General features: G+C 38.0%; 1 protein-coding gene across 11 annotated transcripts in view; it reads left to right on the top strand.

Moving 5' to 3' along the window:
• Nucleotides 1-20,922, top strand: part of CASK (calcium/calmodulin dependent serine protein kinase) — a 200,331-nt gene that overhangs the window by 15,046 nt on the left and 164,363 nt on the right. The window lies entirely within an intron of this gene.

The raw sequence follows: 20,922 nt of genomic DNA, 5'->3' as shown, positions 1-20,922 counted from the left end.
AAAGAGTGTCTCTCTCTCTCCTCCCACCCCTTTCATAAATTTCCCACTGAATCATTCTCTTCACAGATTTTGGCCACTTTTCCAGCTACAGAGCAGTTACTCTGAAAACCTTCATATTTACCTGGATAGCAATCATGGAGCACCAGAAAGCAAATTGCTGTGTGAACAGCCATGTGTCTTGACGAAAACAGTTAAGCCATGAAACCAGTTTGTCAGAAAGATTACACTTCTTTGATTTTTAAGAAGGAATGTACATATTATGTCAATTATTTTACCTCTTGGGCAAATATTTTCTGCTTCTCAGTGGATTACATGTGGTTTTAACATGGGAAATGTTAACGAGGGAAGGGGTTTTTTCTGTTGGCTCCCTTTTGGTGATGTGATACTTGGAATCTGGTTTGTCACAGGGGAATGTCATGTATTAAACAACTTATTTGTCCTTTAAGTATCCCATGTGTAGAAACCTTGTTGAGAACCAGGCCAGCACCTTCCTTGAGTGTTAAAAAAAAAAAACAAACCCCACCAAAAACCAGAAAATAAAACCAAACACAACGACCAAGGAAAAAGAGGACCAAGATATCATTAGCAGTTTTGAATATATGTATCCAAAACCCCCCTTCTTTTAGTTTGGCCTAATCTTCCTCCAGCTTGTATTTTAAATCACATTTAGACTCTGAATAACAAAGTAATGGTTTTAAAGCTTTGTTTGGGGCAGGTTCTTGCAGAAAGGAGAAGACTGTAAAGATGGAGTTTTCTAGCCTTATGGGCTCCTTTCTCCTTAGGATAGGAAATGAACAATCAATTGGAATCTCTATTGGAAATAGAGAATCAATTTTGAAAGTATGCCTAAACTGTTTTGGAAATAAAAATAATAAATAAATAAGGTGGCTACCCCAGATATACTATTTAACCATGCCATCCACAAACTATGTAAAATGATTTCCAGACACCTTAGAGCACTCGTTTTGTGGATTACATATTCTGGTTTTGGCCACAGAAGGATCTGATTTTAGCTTATAGCAGTTGCTGTTGAATAAGATTTCCATAACAAATGGGGTGATTGCTGCCTCTCTGTTCAGAGGGAAAATAACCCTAGGTATGGAGGAGAACATATTTATTCTGCATTCCAAGTCTGCAACCAGAGGGGAGAAAAGAAGCAAGATCTGGAGAGGTGTCCAGAGCGTTGCTTCAGTTCTTCCAATTGCACTTTAACTTAAAAATGAGAAAGCGGGCTTTGTTTCAATTTGTAATATGTGTTTCCATTGAGAGTCAGGAATGGGATCTCCATTAGCAGGGGGGCTAGTAAAGGTGACAGTTCTAGACCTGTTCAGCTGCTTCTCAGTTGAATGTGAAGAGACCGGGGCTCTCCCCTTCCCCGCTCCCGGAAAAGCAGGTAATAGCAGTGAACAAATCAATTCTACAACAATGATAAGGGAAAATAACCTAGTTCCTACTAGCATATCATTGGGCTTTCAAGTAAAAGTATGTAAGTCTTGTGTTTTGCAGGGTAGGATAGATTGAAGTGAATGCTTGGACAAACTGATTAAAGAAAACTTTGCTTAGCTGCTGCTAGTTCTTATTTTAATTAGTACATTAACTTCTGAAATATGGCCTAAGCTTACCCAGGAGAGTTTCACAAAAAGCTGATAGCTGGCTGGGGAGGAAAAAGGTTTGTTCATTTGTTTATTTTTAAAGTATATGCATAGCATTATTTTTAGTATGTTGTTGGCAAAAACAATAAATGGGAGTTTTACTGTCAAGCAGGCAGTAAATCCTTCTTTTCAGCATTCAACCTTGCTCCAGCTGTGAAGGTTCATGCAGTACAGGCTCTGAACTTTTTTATCCTTGTAGCTGTACCGAAGTTGCATCTCTGCAGAAGGGTATGTCATATTTATCATCTGCTACCATGTCTACAGAAGGCTTTCACCACCAGTTAGGATGCATGCTTCAGTTCTCTTGTCAGTTTCTCATTGTCAAAACTGAACTTTGTCTGCACGCAAAGTTGAGGCAGGTATATGCCTTTACTGTAGTATCTGCAAACCTTTTTCTATTAAAAGTGTAACTGCATATTGTTTTGTGGGAATTTAGGTCCATTTCTGGGACTTCTCCACTCCAATCCTAACTTGCCTGAAGGTCTCAACAAAGTCTGAAGACTGTCAGATACCTTACATTCATTCTGTCTTGTCAAAAGATGTGATTTTTTGCCTTTTTTTGTACCTATCATTCATATTGAGCTGCTGAATTTTATCTTGATTAGTATTTTGCATTGCTGCTTGAAGGTGAATGAAACAATTATGTTTTTCCAAATATCCCCAGCACAGATGTTTTTGAAACATATTCACATCTCTTATGGGTTATAAGGTATAAAAGCAAATTGAAAGTTTGTGCTTTTATATTGTGACAAACCAAAGGGATTATTATCTGTTGTTTAATGGCATTGAGTTAATCATTGGGCTTTTTGTCCTGATAAAGGTAAATGTGCAGTTTCTAGGGATGAAGCTCTACATTAAAGAAAAAATGCTGCTTAATATTTCTGAAGTGTCATTTAATTCTTCCCACCTTCCCCAGCTTGAATTACCTTTAGCCATATAATGTACTTTCTAAAATTATTGGTCAGTTGCACTCACTGTTTGAATACAACTGTCAGTAAAAAAATCTGCATCTGTGTGTTAAGCAGAATTGGCTCAGTATTACATTCATATCAAGGATTTTGCCTGAATTTTACTTTCAGAAGCCTAGCAGAGCCTCAGTCGTAATGGTTCTATTATTATTATATTTTTGTTTATTTAAATCTTCACATGTATCTTAATTTGAGATGGTGTTGAAAATGATACATTTTGGAGCAATAAAGTAGCAGTGCGCTTCATCAAAGTCTCGTTGCTGAAACAATGAGAAACAGACTCATGCTTGAATTTCATCTGCTGAGGTGGTTGCTTAGGGTTGGTTTGAGCTTTGTTATGTTGGAGCCGTGAAGGTGGAAGTGTAAAACCTTTCCTCAACCCTTGAATATTTTGACATAAGCTTTTTCAGATCAAGTCTGTCCGTTTTAGAATATCTTGAACTTGGAGCAGAGCTCATCAAGCATGGTTACTTTTGATCAAAGCTAGGGGAAGGAGGATTGGGGAGGGAGAGCAGGAAGCAAGTTCCTTTTGTCCGGTGTGTGATTAGTGCGCCAGCAATGGCTATTGGAGACCTGGGTTTGACCAAGTGCCCTGAGTACTGTGCTAGAAGTTGGATTTAGATGTGAAGCTCTACAGTCTTGCTGCTCTGGCTGCATGACTGTACCCAAAAATACCCTGTTACGGGGCTACAGGTAGTAGGGAATTTAGATTGTGGTTTTGCATGCAAAGGGAACTGCACTGAACAGTCTGGAGCCTCTAGTGCTATGCATCTTGTTCAGTTTGCTGTAGTGAAGAATATGTAAGTCTTTGCAGCAGAAGTGTTAGACCCATCTAGGATTTCAGTATATCCATTAGTGGATGATGTGCTCCTTCTAGCTCTGGCTGTTTGTGTACAGTTCAGGTCATGAATGCTGCTTTTTGGTTTGGTGGGTTTTGTTTGGGTTGTTGGTTTGGGTTGTTGTTTTTGTGTTTTGCTTTTGTGTGTGTGTGTGGTGGTGGTTGGTTTTGTTTGTTTTGGTGGTTTTTTTTTTGGTGTGTGGTGGTTTTCTTTTGTTTGTTCATTTGTTTATTTTTTTTCTTTAGAGAGTCATATTGGTTTGATCAGTGCCCTGGTTTGAGATGTAACAGTTGTAGATAGTTCATGCAGTAGCTCTTGGGCCAGTCTGTACTGGGCAAGGTGTTAAAAATGCCCTCTACACTGCAGCTGGGGAGAATGGTCCTACCTGGAGCCTCTAGCAGAAAGCTTCAGGGGAGACTCGAGGTCAGCTCCTTGGCTTTTGGGGTCGGGGATACAGAAAATCCGAGGCCGACTATACTCCAACAAAAAAAGAGATACTGGCAGCCTGTGAAGCGGTTATAGCTGCTTCAGAAGTGATTGGCATGGAAGCACAGGTCCTCCTGGCGCCCTGGTTAGTGCCGTTAAGTTATTGGTTTAAAGGGAGAGGGTAGGGAAGGAGGGAAAGAAAAGAATACTGTTAGTATTGCAAACTGAAAATTAGCCAGGATTAATTAGTAAGTGTGACTCTTTCCACCTTTCCTGTGATGTACAGTGTAAATACTATAACCAGAGTGTTGTTTAAATCTATTGTCTAGGCTTGAGTGGGTTGCATAGAAGTCAGCATATGGTTGTTAAACTGGCAACGATTTCCTATATAATTTCCTTGCAGTCTCCTTGAGTAAGGATAGGACTGTACAAGGTTACCAGCAGAGAGAATTCAGCTTGCAGCGCTATTGTTGGTGATGGCACATTGCAAAGAAAGAACACATGCTTAAACATTAGAGGAAGGATGTTACCATATAGAAATATCCATTTTACACATGTCCTGCTTTTCTGTAAAAGAACCTTCTGTTCTTATATATAATAAAAAACTTAGCCATTACTTATATCACATTTTTGTATACCAGCTTAACAGAAATCAAGCGTTGTAATTCTTACATTTCTTTCTTAAAAATTATGCAAGAGAGTGTGATGCCACTCGGCTTTCCGGGTCTCTACAGAATTGTGTGATGGTCTTATCTGTCACTGGAAAAGAAGATTCCAGTGCATTGGTGTAGTCAGAGGATGGGGTTTTGTGTCAACTAGACAGTTGTTTATATTCAGTCAACAATAGGAAATGGTGCTCTGTCCCTCCTCCCCAGAGACTTTTTCTGTCTTTTTTGCTGCTGGAAATAAGCAGGTGGTTGTCAGCTCTCTGCCTCAGACTAATAAGACTGGAGATGCTAAATGTATTATACAGTATGAATGCAATACAAATTCTTTTGCTTTATGGGTGAGAAAATGAAGAATATCTCTTTAAGTCACTGAAGCTGTGGCAGTTTTCTTTCCCATATGGTGACCCATCAGTCCAGAGGCAGCATGATGGATAAATAATATATGTGCTGCATTTTTCCTTTAGCAAAGGAAAAAAACCCGAAGACTCAGATAAGTGAATGAGGTTTTGGGGATGAATGAGTTATGCTGTGTATGCTCACTATGTGTGTGGTCTTAGGACACTCTAAACATAAAGTAAAATTGATTTCGTATAGAATCTTTCCAGTTAAATGGCCCAAGAGGTCTTCAGTCTGATCTGCTTGAAGTGGATTGCTCAAGGGTTTGTCCAGTTGGGTCTAGAAAAGGATGGAGAGCCATAATTTCCCTGGGCAGCCTGTTTCAGTGTTTAATTATTTTCCTAGGATGAAATGTTTTCCTTATATCTAGATAAAACTTTCACTGTTTCTTTTTATGACTGTTGTGGCACAAGGTGTGCATTCACTGTATACCTTGAAAAAGAGCTTGGTTCTATCTGCTTGATAACCTCTAACTTGTTGAAAGACTACTGCTAGGTACCTTATTATGCTCTTTTATAGGCTATATAAGCTCATTTTCCTCATCTTGTCCTCATAGGCTGAATGGTTTGAAATCAGATGCTGTATTTGTCACTTTTTTCAAGGACCTATTTGCAGTTGCCACATCACCATCTTTTTTCTTCTATTAAAAAAAAAAAATTCATGGTAGATGAAGGGACAGCGAGAGATACTGTCTAGACTTCAGGAAGGCCATTGACACTGTGTCCCTAAAGATCTTCACAGAGAAGCTGGTGGCGCATGAGATGGATGAGCAGGCAGTGAGGTAGATTGAAAACTGGCTGAAAAGCTGGCCCCAGAACATACTCATCAGTGGCAAGTATAATTGGAGGCCAGAAACCAGTGGTGTACCCAAGTGGCAGAAACCAGTAATCACTGGATCTAATAATCTTCAGCATCTGCATTAGTGGTCTGGGTGATGGGACAAAGTACACACCAAAGCTGCAGGTGATACCAAACTGGAGAAGTGGCTGATGAAACAGGGTCATGCTGCCATCCAGACAGGATCCATCATTGACAGGAACCTCATGAAGTTCAACAAGGGAAAGTATGCAGAGTCTTACATCTGGTGACAAACAACCCCGTGCACCAATACAGGCTGCAGGCTGCCTGGCTGGAAAGGCCTTTTTGCAGAAAAGGCTCTGTGGTAGTCCTGGTAGACACCATGTAAAATGTGAGAACACGATGTGCCTTTGCTGCAGAATGACTAACAGTATCCTGGGCTGCCTCCCTAGGAGGAGTGTTACCAGCAGGTGGAAGGAGGTGAGAGAGGGAATGGGCACAAACACACAGAGGAGGTTCTGTCTGAACATCAGAAAATAAGGGGGTTTATACTGTGAGGATGACCAAGCATTGGCACAGATTACTCAGATTGTGGAGTTTCCATCCTTGGAGTTATACAGAAGCTACCTGAACACAGTCCTGGTCAGCTGGCTTTAGGTGTCCCTACTTGAGCAGGGGGCCCTGGACCAGGTGACCTCCAGAGGTCCCCTCCAACCTCAACCATTCTGTGATTCTCTGTACATGATTTGGACTAATAGATGGTATCTCTTGTGTTTTTTACAAGCTCCGTGGCAAGTTTCCTCAGCAGTAGTCTAAAGGCTCGAGATTTTAATTGGATCCAACCTAGGTTTTCTTGTCATAGCTACTTCTAATGTTTTTTGAGAGTGGAATAGCCTTTGATACTATATTCAATATATTGCAGTTTATAAAAAAAGTGGGATGGCCAGCTCTACATACCCAGGTTTCCTGTGATCAGAAATATGCTGAAAATATGGCTGTAATATATCTTTAAGTTTGTAATCTTAAATTGGATCTTTCATTTCGTACTAGAAGCTATCAGGCAGCATTCCAGACCTTATAGCCTTCTAAACCTGGGTGGCGCACATAACTTCCAAAATATTTGGAAACATTTTTTATGATCATAGACTCATAGAATGGTTGGTTTGGAAAGGACCTTAAGATCACTGGTTCAAGCCCTCTTGCTGTGGACAGGGCCACCTTCCACTAGACCATGTCACCCAAGGCTCTGTCCAACCTGACCTTGAACACTGCCAGGGATGAAGCAGCCACAACTTCCCTGGGTAAACTGTCCCAGTGCCTCACCACCCTCATGATAAAGGATTTCGTTCTTATATCTAACCTGAATTTCTCCTGTTTAAGTTTAAACCTGTTATCACTTGTCCTATTGCTGCCTCAGTTCTTAACTGCTGCCTTATTCACTATGTATGTATGGCAATGATTTCTCCCACAGTGTGGTGCTATTGTCTTTAGCTCTGTAAAGCTAGTAACAACTGAAATAAATCATTCTCTAAAAGGGTATAAGATAATAGAGTGACAGGTAAGAAGGATACAAATTTTTTCCACCTTCTGAGCACTACATTCCAGTTAATGTTTGCTATAATAGAAGCTGTGAGCATGGAGAAGGTTTTCATAGAATTATTGTGCTGGTAAACCAAACTATTGTTTTAGTGGCTTCACAGCCTCCTCTCATTTTGCATTGTACAGAGAAGTAAGAAGTGGAATATTTTTCAAAGGTAGTCTTGCACATTCATTCATGTTTCTGGGACAGATCCCGTGAATGTTCCAGATGGCTTTCCATGTAGACTTCTATACAGAAGGAAGATCACAATAGTTGAAACACTTGGGTACAAGGTAGTCTTTTCTGCTTCAGTCTCCACTAAATTAATGTAGATATTTGAGTAGGTCATTGGACCACCTTTACTAAACCACAAGTGAATCTCCTTCTGCACAGGAGTGGAAAAAATTAGCTTAATTTAAAACCATTATTTAATTTTGTTTAATTATGAAATGGATTTCTCTTTCTGTCAAACGATAGTGGAATTTAAACAGAAATGTTAAACCAGTGGGATGTTACACTAAGATACATCTCACATTAAAAGTGCAATGTAGTCAACTCTGGTCATAAGTAATTGTTCAGTTTCCTGTAACAAAATGTGCCCAGCTGCTTGCAGTTCATGAATAGTTGTCAGTTCTGCTTATTATTTTCTTTCTTTTTTTTTCCCCCTTCTTTCTTAATTATGAATTAACAGTTTTTGTTTCCTGAGAGGGAGTTGTTTCTTAAGACTTTGATTTACACTAATTTGGCCATGAGTGATTCTGAGAGCTTTCTTTGCTTTTTTCTGGCATGCTCTTCGAGTATCTTCCTTTTCACCCCACTACATACACAGAGTTCAGATTATTTTCCTTTCCTTTTTTTTTTTTTTTAATCTTTTCATGATAATCTTCTCTCTCATTTCTTGTTTTATTTTGTTTTGCTTTTCCCAGTAATGTTTACTCTTCTCTGTTTTAGCCACATGGGTCTGAATTTAATCCTCCCTCCTGTTACTTAGACCCAATGCCAAAGACTAAAATTAGCTTATTTAAATCCAGTTACAGAAAGGTATTAGTTCTTAAATTTGTCTTGCTGATTTAGTATGCATATACAGGCTTTTACTTGAAGGTGATGTAATGAATGGCTTGTTTGCTGGCACTGTCCAGTTTGTTTGAATTCATGACATCCTTTAATGTAACATATACTCTGTAGTTATTAAAGGTGTGAAGGGCTTTCAAGAGTAGTTTTGCTAGCATTTAATAGGGTGTTGCTTAAGCTTTAAAATGTGTTGAAGAAACTGAGGTTTATGCAGTTATTTTAAAGTTATTGCATTTTAAATAAACAAATCTTCAAATAACTGTTAAATAGGCTAATAAGACTTATCTGGCTTTCACCATGTTTATGCTATAAATAGATCTAAAGCTGGTCCTTGGCATCAGGCTGCTTAACAGGCTTCTGTGTGGCTTTACAGTTAGAGCTGTGAATGTCTGGGAGACCCACCTGGTGAGTAAGCTCACTTTTTAAATGGACCTTTTTTTCAATGGGGAAAGTCAATAGAAAAAAAATTCATAGTCATGGGAAAATATAGAGGGGCTAGATCCGTCTAGTGATTTTTATTTCTTCTAAAATCTTCAAGAGTTAACAGCATGCCTTTGCTACCTCACTAATTAGATGGATGAATAAATTGATTATCAAGTATCCAAAGTTTCCTGGTTTTCTCAGAATGTACCACATTTAACACATCACAATTGATATAATTTATAATTTACTCAGTGATTGAAAGAGACACAAGTTAAAATTTGTTATGTAAAAGAACATAAAAAATCACCTGCTTCAAACTTGCTACTCAGGAAGAGTAAACATAAAATACCCTTTCCAAAGTTAAATTATACTTAATGTGTATCCCAATTTAGGGCAAAAATGAGGTAACTAGAAAGAATGTTCTCAAAATTTGCTGTGCTAGAATAGGAGACCAGAGATCACCTTAACTGGTTTAGATACATATTTTTTAAGAGAAATGCTAAAGTAATGGGGGGATCCGATTTCTTACCGAGACATAAAATTTAAAAATCTTTTTCAGGAGAGCATGATGCTGTTTCTTTCATTTAAATGATCTTGTAGGCATTTGATGAGTAATTAGATCTTAAAGACTGTATGTTTAGATTCATTTCTGAATCTGCTTAAAATGAGTATGCATACATATATAGAAGTGGCTGAAATGCATCAAAATTGCTCTGTATAATGTATTATCTGAAAAAGCAAAACCGCAAGATATCTGAGATGATATACTGTACACTGTAGTGTTTTTTATGCAAAGCAGCATGTCTTGTTTTCTGCAGAGTACAGAAATGGAGGGAGGAATTCCGTGAGAGGCAAAGCAGCTTCTTGATGAAGAGTGCCAAGTTTTATGTTTAACTGCTAGTAGCATTGAAACCTGTCAGTTATGTGCAGTCTGTAAGCTGTTTTTTGCTTTTGTGCCTAATACTGGAATCAGTTGTCATAGCCACTTGTTTCGAGGTATTGACTGCTTAAGACATTAGGCATGTTTGTGATTTCCAACCCATTCACACAGAATTTCAATTTGAAAACAAAATGACTGAAACTAATAGCTGGGAATCTAATAGTATTTTGTTATGTTCGTGAGATGAAAAATAGTATGACAGCAAATAACAATTTAAGAAAAGTTGTCTTTTTTTTTTTTAATCTGTGCTCCTTTGTGCAAAGTATGTTACTAATGCACGCATGCATTTCATCTGAATATAATTTGTTTAGGAGATGGCTGTCGCCTTAATGCCAGCCATGATACAGAAAACTCTATTAATCTGTAACAAAACTGTTTTGTAACATAATTGTGGCAAGGACTTTAATATTGGTACAAAAAGAAAATTAATTTCATGAGCACATTTCCATTCCCAATCCTGAGAAGTACTGCCTCTGCAAATACAGAGCTAGATAAAGAAATCAGTTTCACTAATAACTGGAGAATGTATTATTTGGGCATTTTACTTAGAACTTTAAATTTTTTAGTGTAGCATAGGGAGAAATAGAGAGATACAAATTCCTCAGGCTTGGCTCTACATTGATATCACCATGCACAATATTCTAGAGTTGTGTTCTGTAGTATGTAGGCTGTATGCATGTAAACGTAATTTGTAGGGTAACTAATATCTCTTTGAAAAATGACAAATACAAATTTGTCAGAAGGTTCATCTTAGACTATTATGGAGAACAGTTAACGTCTGTCATTGCTTTCTTGCAATGGGAACTCCCATGTAGCTAAAATTGAACCAAACTAGCTACTCTGTGAGGCTTGAGTTTTTCAAAAAAAACACGACTACGTGGTGTTTGCTTTGTATGTTTTCCCAGATTGATCCTTATGGATCTGTTAATCTTTCTGTTCAAAACTGAAGAATAATTTGAGATCCTTAAAAATCAGATGCAAATATGTATCACACAGATAACAATCATTAAAATGCTGTAGAATTCCTGTATGTTTTCCAGGTAACTTTACTGCACACTGTAAAAATTGCTGTACTACTACTGTATATTATAATAAACTGATCTCCGTATGTATTCTCCAGCAAATCCAAGTAATACTGAAATGCTTTTCTAAGCACAATTAAAAGGGCTTTTTATAATACTCCTTTGTGGGAACTGTGACCTAACTATTAGTCTATTTAAAAACAAACAAACCAATAAAAAAAAACCCAAACACAACAGAGCCAAACCAAAGAAACAAATAAACCCCACAGCAAACCAAAACCTCACAAACACACACAACGTACAGTCCCCTCTCCAAAGTAATACACATTTTGTGTTGAAGGGCCATGTTCTGTGTGTATGGAAGTTCTACAGTGGTTCACATAATGTAATGACATTAGTTGAATATGGTTACCATAAGGAATATGTGCAGCACTTAGTTGTATGTATTTCGTTTTAAATGTGTCTCAAATTAAACTTTGCCCTGCAAGGGGCTTGTTTTTGTCATGGCTGCTAAGAATAGCATCTTCTGTGTTAGCTACACAGATTATGGTTATCTAAACTGTTCTGTTGTAACAGAGTGTAGCTTTTCTAGCATGTCCATGTCACTGACAGACGGTTAAAACTGGTCCAGAGGAGAGAGTGCCCCACTTTGTGATGTAATCATTCCTGCCTATGAAATTTTGAGAGTTAATGAAAGGTACTTAATTCTGTGTCTGAGACAAAACTATCGGTTGCCTAGAATTTTACTAGTTGAACAATGGGGGTTTTTGGTGTTATGCTTTGTGTGTGTTTTGGGAATTTAATATTGTTAGAATAACTGCTTGTTCATGCTAAAATATTCTAACAAAATTGGAATGCAATTAATAATATGCATGTTATTATGGGATCAGAGTTATGTTAAACTCTACTGTCAGAGCTCATTAGAGGAAGTATTGTCTGAATGCTTTTTTTAAGGTGTCAGAGGAGAATTTATGGAACTTCATCCTACAAATACTAGTTGCTTAATTTCTTTAATATTGGTAATATTAAGGCTGTCATTCAGATAAGCAGTAAAACTATAGATTATACATACAAGTAAAATTACAGATCATACATACAAGTGTTTAATAGATTTCACAATTTCTGGATTATGTCTTACTTTACTCCTGCAGTTAAAATACTTTGGGCAAATTGGCATTTTGGGCAAATTGAATAAGGCAAATCCTTATTCAAATAGGATTCTGTACTGTCTTTTCTAAATACATAGAAGTAAATATGGTGTATCTCAGGGTTATGTTTGCAGATAATTTAGGCTTAGTATTTTCACTGTAAAGAATTCTTGTCATTTTTTGCTAAAAACTATGCTCTGCTGGTACTTGTGATATGAATAAGTTGAGAAATGTTATGTCTTGCAAACTTGGCTTATTGATTTTATTATCAAAATGGAACCGTGTTTTAAATTTCCAACATTCTATCATTACCGTCTTACTAGTATTATCTGTACATACCTATGCAGTTCAAAGCTTATCAAGCATTCAGTACAATACCTTGGTTTTGTTCCGAGCGCTGGTTACAGTAGCTTGGTGTTCGCTTTCGAGTCTGACCTTTCAAACTGAAGAACAGAATGCTGATTTTGTTGGTTTTGTGGAATGTATTTAAGTTGCATCCTAGCTCCTCTGCTGGGTAGCAGAAACATCTGCTGGTAGCAAGTTCTTGCAGATCCTGATGTGGACTGGGGGGTGGGATTTAGTCTGTAAGTTAAGCAGAAACATCTGGGACCAAAACTATGAACTTCCAGTGTACAACTAAACAAATTCCACTAACTTTTTTTAAAGTGTCATTTTTTGAAACTTCTTCCTATATTGGTTACTGTCCTGATTTCAGCTGGGATAGAGTTCATTTTCTTCCTAGTGGTTGGTATAGTTTTGTGTTTTGGATTTAGGATGAGAAAAATGTTGTTAACACACCATTTTTTTTTAGTTACTGCTAAATAGTGCTTACCCGAATTAAGGACTTTTTGGTTTCCCATGCTCTGCCAGTGATCAGCTACACAAGAAGTTGGGATGGAGTGTAGCTGGGACTGACCTGAGCTAGCCAAAGGGATATTTATAGAATCACAGAATGTCATACTCAGTATAGAAACTGGGGGGGGACGACGACGGAACTGACTGTGTGCTTGGGAATTGACTGGGCATTGTTTGGCAGGTGGTGAGCAATTGCATTGTGCATCACTTGTTTTGTATAGTCTTATTCCCTTCCATTTCTCTCACATTAAACAGTCTTTATCTCAACCCATGAGTTTGACTTTTTATTCCCAATTCTCTCCCCCATCCCACTGCAGGATTGGGCGGTTAGAGGAGGAGTGTGTGCATGCGTGTGTGTGTGTGTGTAAGCAACTGGGTGGTGTTTAGCTGCCTGATGGGTTAAACCATGATGGTTACCAACATAATACCATTATTGACTAACAGTGAGAATGTTAGACAGTATTCTTTAACACTGATGCAGTGAATATGGACAGTCTTCATCCAACTTGTTTGCCTCTTGCCCCCTGTGCTTTAGGGCATATATACCTGTGATCATAAAAAATAATAAGAAATTAAGTTCAAATATAAACCGAAAATGTTAACTCTCTGCATGCCTTAGATTTTGATTGCTCTCACTGCCTCTCTCAAGCAAAAAAGCCAAAATCCCTTCTGTAGAGCTGGTTAGCTGTGAACATTGCATATATGAGCCTGGTGTGTTGTTGCTTAACCTACGGTCCAGGAATGGGTCTTCAGTTTTCTCCTATTTGACTGCTCAGCAGTTCAGAGGTCATTTCCTAACATTTGTACATTTGAATGTACAAAATTATTAGCTGAAACACTTCAGTTATTGCTTGCAGTTACAAATGTAGTGTTCCAGACTGTATCACAGATTATGTGTAGCAAGTACAGTATGGGTATTTTAAATATTGTTTTCCCAAATCATCTAAGCTGCAAATCAGTGTGATTACAGGGGGAGGAGGTGGAAAGCCAGGCAGAATAAATAAATATATCAGGTATAAAATAGCAAAAAATTAAGTACATGTGCAAAAGTTGGAGTACAAAAAACCAGACATGATCTCTTGGGGTCCAGTAACAGTGGAGATGTGAAAAAGACTGTAACAGTATTTGTCCATAGATTACATGGTGCATTTCTTGGTGGAGGATATTTAGAAGACTGCTGCAAAAGCTCTTAATTTGGTGTCTCCCTTATGAATTCTGTGGAGAAAAGAGAGAATCAAGAGATGAATTGAGCAATGTAAATAAATTTGAAATGGAGAATACTGAACTCTCCAGTCAGCTCTTACATTAATTCTTCAAAGGGAAACAATTAAAATTTAATTATTTGTTAAAACTTTGCATTATTTTTTTTTTTCCTGTGATGGTTGTTGTTTTCCAGATGTCTGCCTCACAATAGTCTGACTTAGTGTTTTCAAGTCACATCGAAATGTCTCACAGCTTAACTCTTAATGGTGTTGGAGAGAAGAGGATGGCTCTTAACATGGTGCTTTATCAGAACTGTCTAAGCCATACCACTTGTCTGGACTTTGTCAAAGCATTTTTAAACACTTCAGAATTTACTAATTGAATACATAAAAATTAGCATACGCTTTCCCCAAGAATAGATATACAAGAAAGATACAACACTCTTATTTCCTTTCTGTTTGCAGTGTAGCTTGTTTTGCAGTATGTGATATGTTTTCTATAGTTCCAATGTGAGTTTTAGATTTTGTAACAGAAAAAAATAGTTTCAAATTAGCAGACCTGCAATATGGGTGTGTCTCTTGGTGTTTTATTTCAGGTCACAAGTGCTTTTTTGAAGTCTTTTGATCATCCAGCCTTTGCTGCATTTCACAGTGCGATCTCAGAGTGTGTGAACTGAATTCTTTTTGAATTAAACTAAACTGAATAATGTGCTCAGAAGGTGAGCGTAATGCTCTCCAATCTAATGGGTATTTAGTTTAAGGGACCAGACCAGAGACAATTCAGAGCAAAACCTCTGAAAATACTTTCAGTGTGAATGTTTGGATTTTTCAGTACTCTTTACCAATCTATTCCTATTGCACTGCTCCCCTTGCGAATGTTCTCTACGTAATCTGAAATTTTTTGACAGGAGAGGTATTGCAGAATATTTGCAGGTAGCACAAGGTTGAGTGGCAGTATGCTTTGCTGGAGGGTAGGAGGGCTCTACAGAAGTCTCTGGACAGGCTTGATTGATGGGCAAGGGCCACTTGTATTAAGGTTCAATATGGCTCAGTGCCAGTTCCTGTACTTGGGTCAGAACAACTCCATGCAACAGTACAGGCTTGGGGAAGAGTGACTGGAAAGCTGCCTGGCAGAAATACTATCAGAAATAGTGTGGCTGGCAGGGCCAGGGAAGTGACTGTCCCCCTGTGCTTGGCACTGGTGAGGCTGCACCTCTAATACTATATTCAGTTCTGGGCCCCTCACAACATGAGTGATATTGAGGTGCTGGAGCAGGTCCAGAGAAAGCCACAAAGCTGATGAAGGGTCTGAAGCACAAGTCTTACGAGGAATGGCTGTGGGAACTGGGGTTGTTTAGTCTGGAGAAGCAGAGGCTTGGGAGAGACATAATCGCTCGAAAGGAGGTTGTAGCGAGGTGGGTGTCAGTCTCTTCTCCCAAGTAACAAGCAATAGGACAAGAGGAAATGGCCTCAAGCTGTGCAAGGGGAGGTTTAGACTGGATATTAAGAAAAATTGCTTCACCAAAATGGTTGTCAAGCATTGGAATAGGCTTCCCAGGAAAGTAGTGGAGTCAGCATCCCTAGAAGTATTTAATAGATGTGTAGATGTAGTGCTTAGAGGTATGGTTTAATGGTGGACTTGGCAGTGTTAGGCTAACAGTTGGACTCAATAATCTTTCCTAACCTAAAAGGCTCTATGTTCATCTTTAGCTGTCCTAGTGAATTTGACAAGTTGTCTTTCTTTTCAGGTACGTATGGTAACACAGTTTTGATACAAATTGATTTACTAAAACATCTTAGAGCATGTGATTGCAGTGGTAATATAGTATGAAGGATGTCATCTTGTCCTGATTCAGATATCCAACTACTACCATTTAAAGGTAGGGACTATTGCACACGCTAGGGGTTGACCAGCTGGAAAACACCTTTGCAGAAAAGGCTCTGTGGTGGTCCTGGTGAACACCAATTTGAACTTGAGACCACAATGTTCCCTTGCTGAAAAAAAGTATCCCGGATTGCTTCCTTAGGAGCGTTGCCAGCTCCCCAGTTCCCCTACTCTGCACTGGTGAGGCCACACCTAGAGTGCTGGATCCACTTTTGGGCTCCCCAGTAGGAGAGACATGGAAGTACTAGGGGGAGTCCAGCAACAGGCCGCAGCTAAGATGATGGGCACCTCTCCTGTGAGGAAAGGCTGAGATAGCTGGGACTGATCAGGCAGAGAGGAGAAAGCTCGAGAGGGTTCTCATTGATGTGTACAGATACCTAAAGGGAGGGTGCAAATAAAACAGAGCCAAGCTCTTTTCAGCAGTGCCCAGTGACAGGATGAGAGACTGTAGGCACAATCTGAAACACAGCAGCTCTGTCTGAATGTGAGGAAATGCTTCTTTTACTGTGAGGGTGACTGAGCACTGGCACAGGTTGCCCAGGGTGGTTTTAGAGTCACCATCCTTGCAGATATTCAAAATCCACCTGGACAAAGTCCTGGGTAATACGCTGTAGGTGGCCCTGTCTAAGCAGGAGGCTTGGACCAGATGACATCCAGAGATACCTTCCAACATGCTAAGTACATTTTATAATTAAAAGCAAATGTGGAAACAAAGGCAGAAAATGCAGGTAGTCTGAAATTTGTGGGAAGTAACATTGGTTTGTTTCAAATAGTAGCTTCTTTAAAAGAAGGTTTTTGTGGAGATCATTCAGGAAACTTATTTAAATGGTGATATATATTGGAAGCTTGACCAAATGGTGCTCACCTAAAATTATTTTCCTTTTGTCACATTTGGCATGTGACTTGCAAGGTTATTTCAGGTAGGTGTTATGTCTAAAATAACTTCTAAACTTGCATATTTACAGAAGTGCAGTGTGGGTGATCAAATTGAGAGTGTTATACAGGTTTTAGAGAGCTTTTTTTTATGGTCATCTGATTGCATACAAAAGCATATTAAGATTTCATTACTGGTTTAGTAGTCTGTAGGAACAGCAAAAGGGTTTTGTTTCAGTGGTTTGTATTGTGTGATTTCTCAACTGATCCAAAATAGTTTTGAATGATAGGTTAATTCTTTGCAGTTAAACTTTAGGCAAAAATGAATTAGTTTTTGACAAAAAGGAAATAATGGAATGTCAATTTTGCTTTCATACAAGTGGGATCTTAGTTTTACTTTTATATTTAAGTTTCTGTCTGGAGGAATCTTAGTGATAGCAGCTGTAATTTTGGTTTGTGCAAAATAGAAGAGTATCAGTATAAAAGAGAAGCCAAGCCTGTTTTGTAAATAGGATTCTTTTAAGACCTGTCTGGTTCTGCTAGCAATATTTTGTTCTTAAACATTGACAAGCACTTGAGTTATGCTTCAGTTGCTTTATTTCAAGCTGATAGAAGTAACATCTATTTCTGAAAAAGGTGATCCTTCCAGTGACTAGAAAATAACTGAAAACCAACCCGTCTAAGCCCAGTTCTTTCTGATGAGCTGTTTTTCGCTAGGTACATTTCTTATCCGTCTGACTCCTGTGGCCACACAATTGCCATGGCTAGTGCAAAGAACCTGGCAGAAGTACATGCCTGGAAGAACAGGATTTCCTCATTTGGTGACTACCTGCGTAATGATTCATTTTAAAGCAATCATCAAGCCATAGTCCCGGTGGCAGTTAGTCACTTTTGGTGTCTCCCCAACTTTTCTGCTCTTGAAAAAGGTCCAGAGGTGCAGTAGAGCACAGGAAAGAGTTACTGAAGTCTTGCCAAAATAATCTGCTTGTGTGCAAATGAGGTGCACACTTGTCTAGCATTTGTCTGCTTGTGCTGCAAATTAATGTTAAGTAATAGGTTATTTTAACTGGTGCTATTTGGTTTTGACCCAAGATGTTACCTAATTTACATTTAAATTACAGTAAGGTATGTATTACAGTGGTTATAAGTGGGTTTTTGGTTTTTGGGTTTTTTTCATGTGTGTGTTCTGTTTGTTATTTGCATTGAGGGCAGGAAATACGCTTTCAAAAGCACTTATCTGTATTTTAAGTGCAAAGAAGCACCTAGAAAAGTCTAAACTCTGATGTACAAAATTGTTTAATACAATATGGAGTGTATTTTTTAGTTTAGATAAATATTGTAGTACAAAGTCATATATAAACATTACCATTCTCAACTGTGCTAATTACATTAGCTATCCAGGAATAACCTTTTTGTTTTAATTTCTGTATAGCTAATTTGCTAGATACACTTTGGCCATAAATCACTTTATTAATATTTAGTATTGAACGGTGCTTTGCAAAAGCCAGTTCTCAGCCTCAGCAGAGAGGTGGTTGTAGAGGCAAGGTAGTAATAAAGCTGCAGATACATGCAGAACCTGGAAAGAGGTTTTCAAGGGTTCAAAAAATCTTAAAAAAAAAAAATCTTTTACGTGTGAAAATGACCTAGATTGCCTGTAAGAAATTTAAAGCACCAGAAGCAACACAAAACTGATTGATGTTCTCCAGAGAGGAACGAACTGGATATTCTGTAAGCGTTAGTTCACGTGGAACTTGTTGATAATTTTTTGAACTGTGAAGATTTGCAACTTCATCAGTTGGGTTTTTTTATTTTAACCCTTGTTTCTTGGCAGAGCAATGAATACAAATGTGGAAGAGAAGATATAATTGGTGAAGAAGGAGAATAATTATGTGCTAGAGAATTTGACTTTCACAGCTAGCTTGAATCTCTCAACTTGTTCCTGCCTTAAGGAGGTGCCCTGTTGTAATATCTATGTATGGGACTAGGGTGAAGAGCTGTCAAACAGCAGTATAGGCAGAGACTTAGGATGCCCAGCATTTAATTATACATATCCCATATGTGTTTGGCAGGATGGTTGTACAAGGTGGTTAGACATTGATTGGTAGACTGTTGCTCCTACAATCTGTCTGACCTGCTCTCTGGTTGCACTTGGGAAGGAAGGTTGTTGGGAAAGCAGCCAGTCTTGAAAGACTTCTGTTCAGATACAAGGTAAAAGATTTTGCACTTTATATTGAATTGTGAAGATTATTTAACTTTGTCGTTCAGTCACAGTGTAATGTTCAGCCACTTTGGTGTGGCCTATGTTGACCTCAAGATGCAAAGGTGCTCTGTGTAAAGACAAGCAAGTCAGCTTAAAATTGAAATTAAAACATTTCCAGGAACTGTAGTTAATTACCTGTGACTAATTCTTTTTCTCATTTTCACTTTTTTTTATTGTTTAGCTTTTAGGGAGAATTTGTTTTTATTATACTTAAAATATGTAGAATATATGTGAAAACCATATACTGAAACTGTAGCCCTTGCTAAGTGCCTCCGTGAATAAGGCAACATTAGTTGATTACTGAAGGACCTTTGTCTAAAGATTTCTAGAGAATGCTGCAGAGTGGATAACAGAAGAATTGTCATGGTTCTGTCAAACCGTGCAGGGAAGAAGAATTTTAAGAGCTTGTTATGAAGTTCTCCTAATATGAAGAATGTCTGAGCAGATCATAATTGCTACATAGGCAGCTCTACTTGTTTTTATAGCTTTCAATATAACTTTTGCAAACAGTAGAAGAGTAGAATGCTCTGAGAAAGGACCATTATCCATTAGTATTTTCTCTTTATTGGTAAATTTGTGTTATCCGTATTTCTTTCCCAGTGTACATGAAAGCATGGGAGCTAGCTTTTTCTCTGTTGGTATCACAGGACTGCTTAAATTCTGAATTAAAAACTCAATAAATGTTTTCTTCCTCCAAAGTGGTCTTATTTGCTCTCAGTAGAGCAGTTGGAAACTTAATTTAGGCAGATTATGATGTGCTTTTTAAAATGTTTGGGGGTTTTTAGAGAAATATCTCAAGAAAAATGTGGGGATTCTCCTGTATCATATTGGTAGATGGTAAACTTCTGTAGCTCTACATTTCACACACACCTCCTGAAGAATCAAGAGGTGAAGGAGGAATGTCCCCTGTGATTTCCTTCTGTAACTGGTACCAAGGGTTTACCTAGCAAGAGGGAACATGAATACCGGGTATCAGTGCATACCTACAGTGTTCTCTTGTGAATATGTACGCGTATCAACTTAGAAAGAGACTTGATTGTCAAAGACCTTAGCATACCTTTTCTGTAAGGACTTCAGAAATGAGACTTCTGTGATACTCAGATAATTTTATTCATTTTTTAAATTCTTGTCTATGGATTTAAATAAGTGTCAGCTGATAAACATATTCGAAATATATTCTGCTATCTGTAGAGGAATTATTTATTTCTTTTGAACTTAAATTCATGTTCCTAGATAAAGATCTGTTGCACAGCATAAAAACATCGATTAAAATATTTGTGTAGGATTGTCTTTTGTAAGATTGTGATCTGAAGCTAAACCTTTTTCAATAGATGGGAAAGACGGATAGGGAAAGAAAGGAGATGGAACATAACTGTGCATTCTAATAAAAACTCCAAGCCTGCACTTGACTAAAATACAATAAAGTAAGTTGTTTTTTTTGTACGTTGTGAATATAGACTTCACAAAACTGGAATGGGCTCCTTGTGTTGCTGTTTAGTTTGCAATTTGTAGAAGTGGGGTTTTCTTTGAGCTAAAGACAATGATTCTTTAGAATTGCACAGCAGTAATTGCCAGGAGGAGCCGTATATTTCAGTAATGCACTGAGTTTACAGTTTCATTGGGATTTAATTTTTTTAACTTTCCTGAAGAAACAAGAAAATTTCGATCCTTGTTTTTCTGTTTGTACTAATGCACAAATTTTAGCTAATAGGTGCAAAAGTAAAGAACATAAAATGTCTTCATTAGCTGTTTTAGCAGTTGACAAGCTGATAAGGTATCAAAGTCAATCCTGCTGAACTGGTTTTTGCTATTCTGTGAAGCTAAATCATCAGGTGCTCCATAGACAGGCACTGTTCTGTCTTTCAGCAAACTAAGATCTGTAAGTTTTGCTCAGATACGTTTTTTTACAGGATGGAT

Source organism: Pezoporus occidentalis, unplaced genomic scaffold (genome assembly GCF_034315485.1).
Source record: "Pezoporus occidentalis ecotype Australia unplaced genomic scaffold, CSIRO_AGI_Poc_V1 ctg272, whole genome shotgun sequence".
Taxonomy (NCBI): Eukaryota; Metazoa; Chordata; class Aves; order Psittaciformes; family Psittacidae; genus Pezoporus; species Pezoporus occidentalis.
Note: the sequence above shows the minus strand (reverse complement) of the source record. Positions and strands in the feature narration are given on the sequence as shown.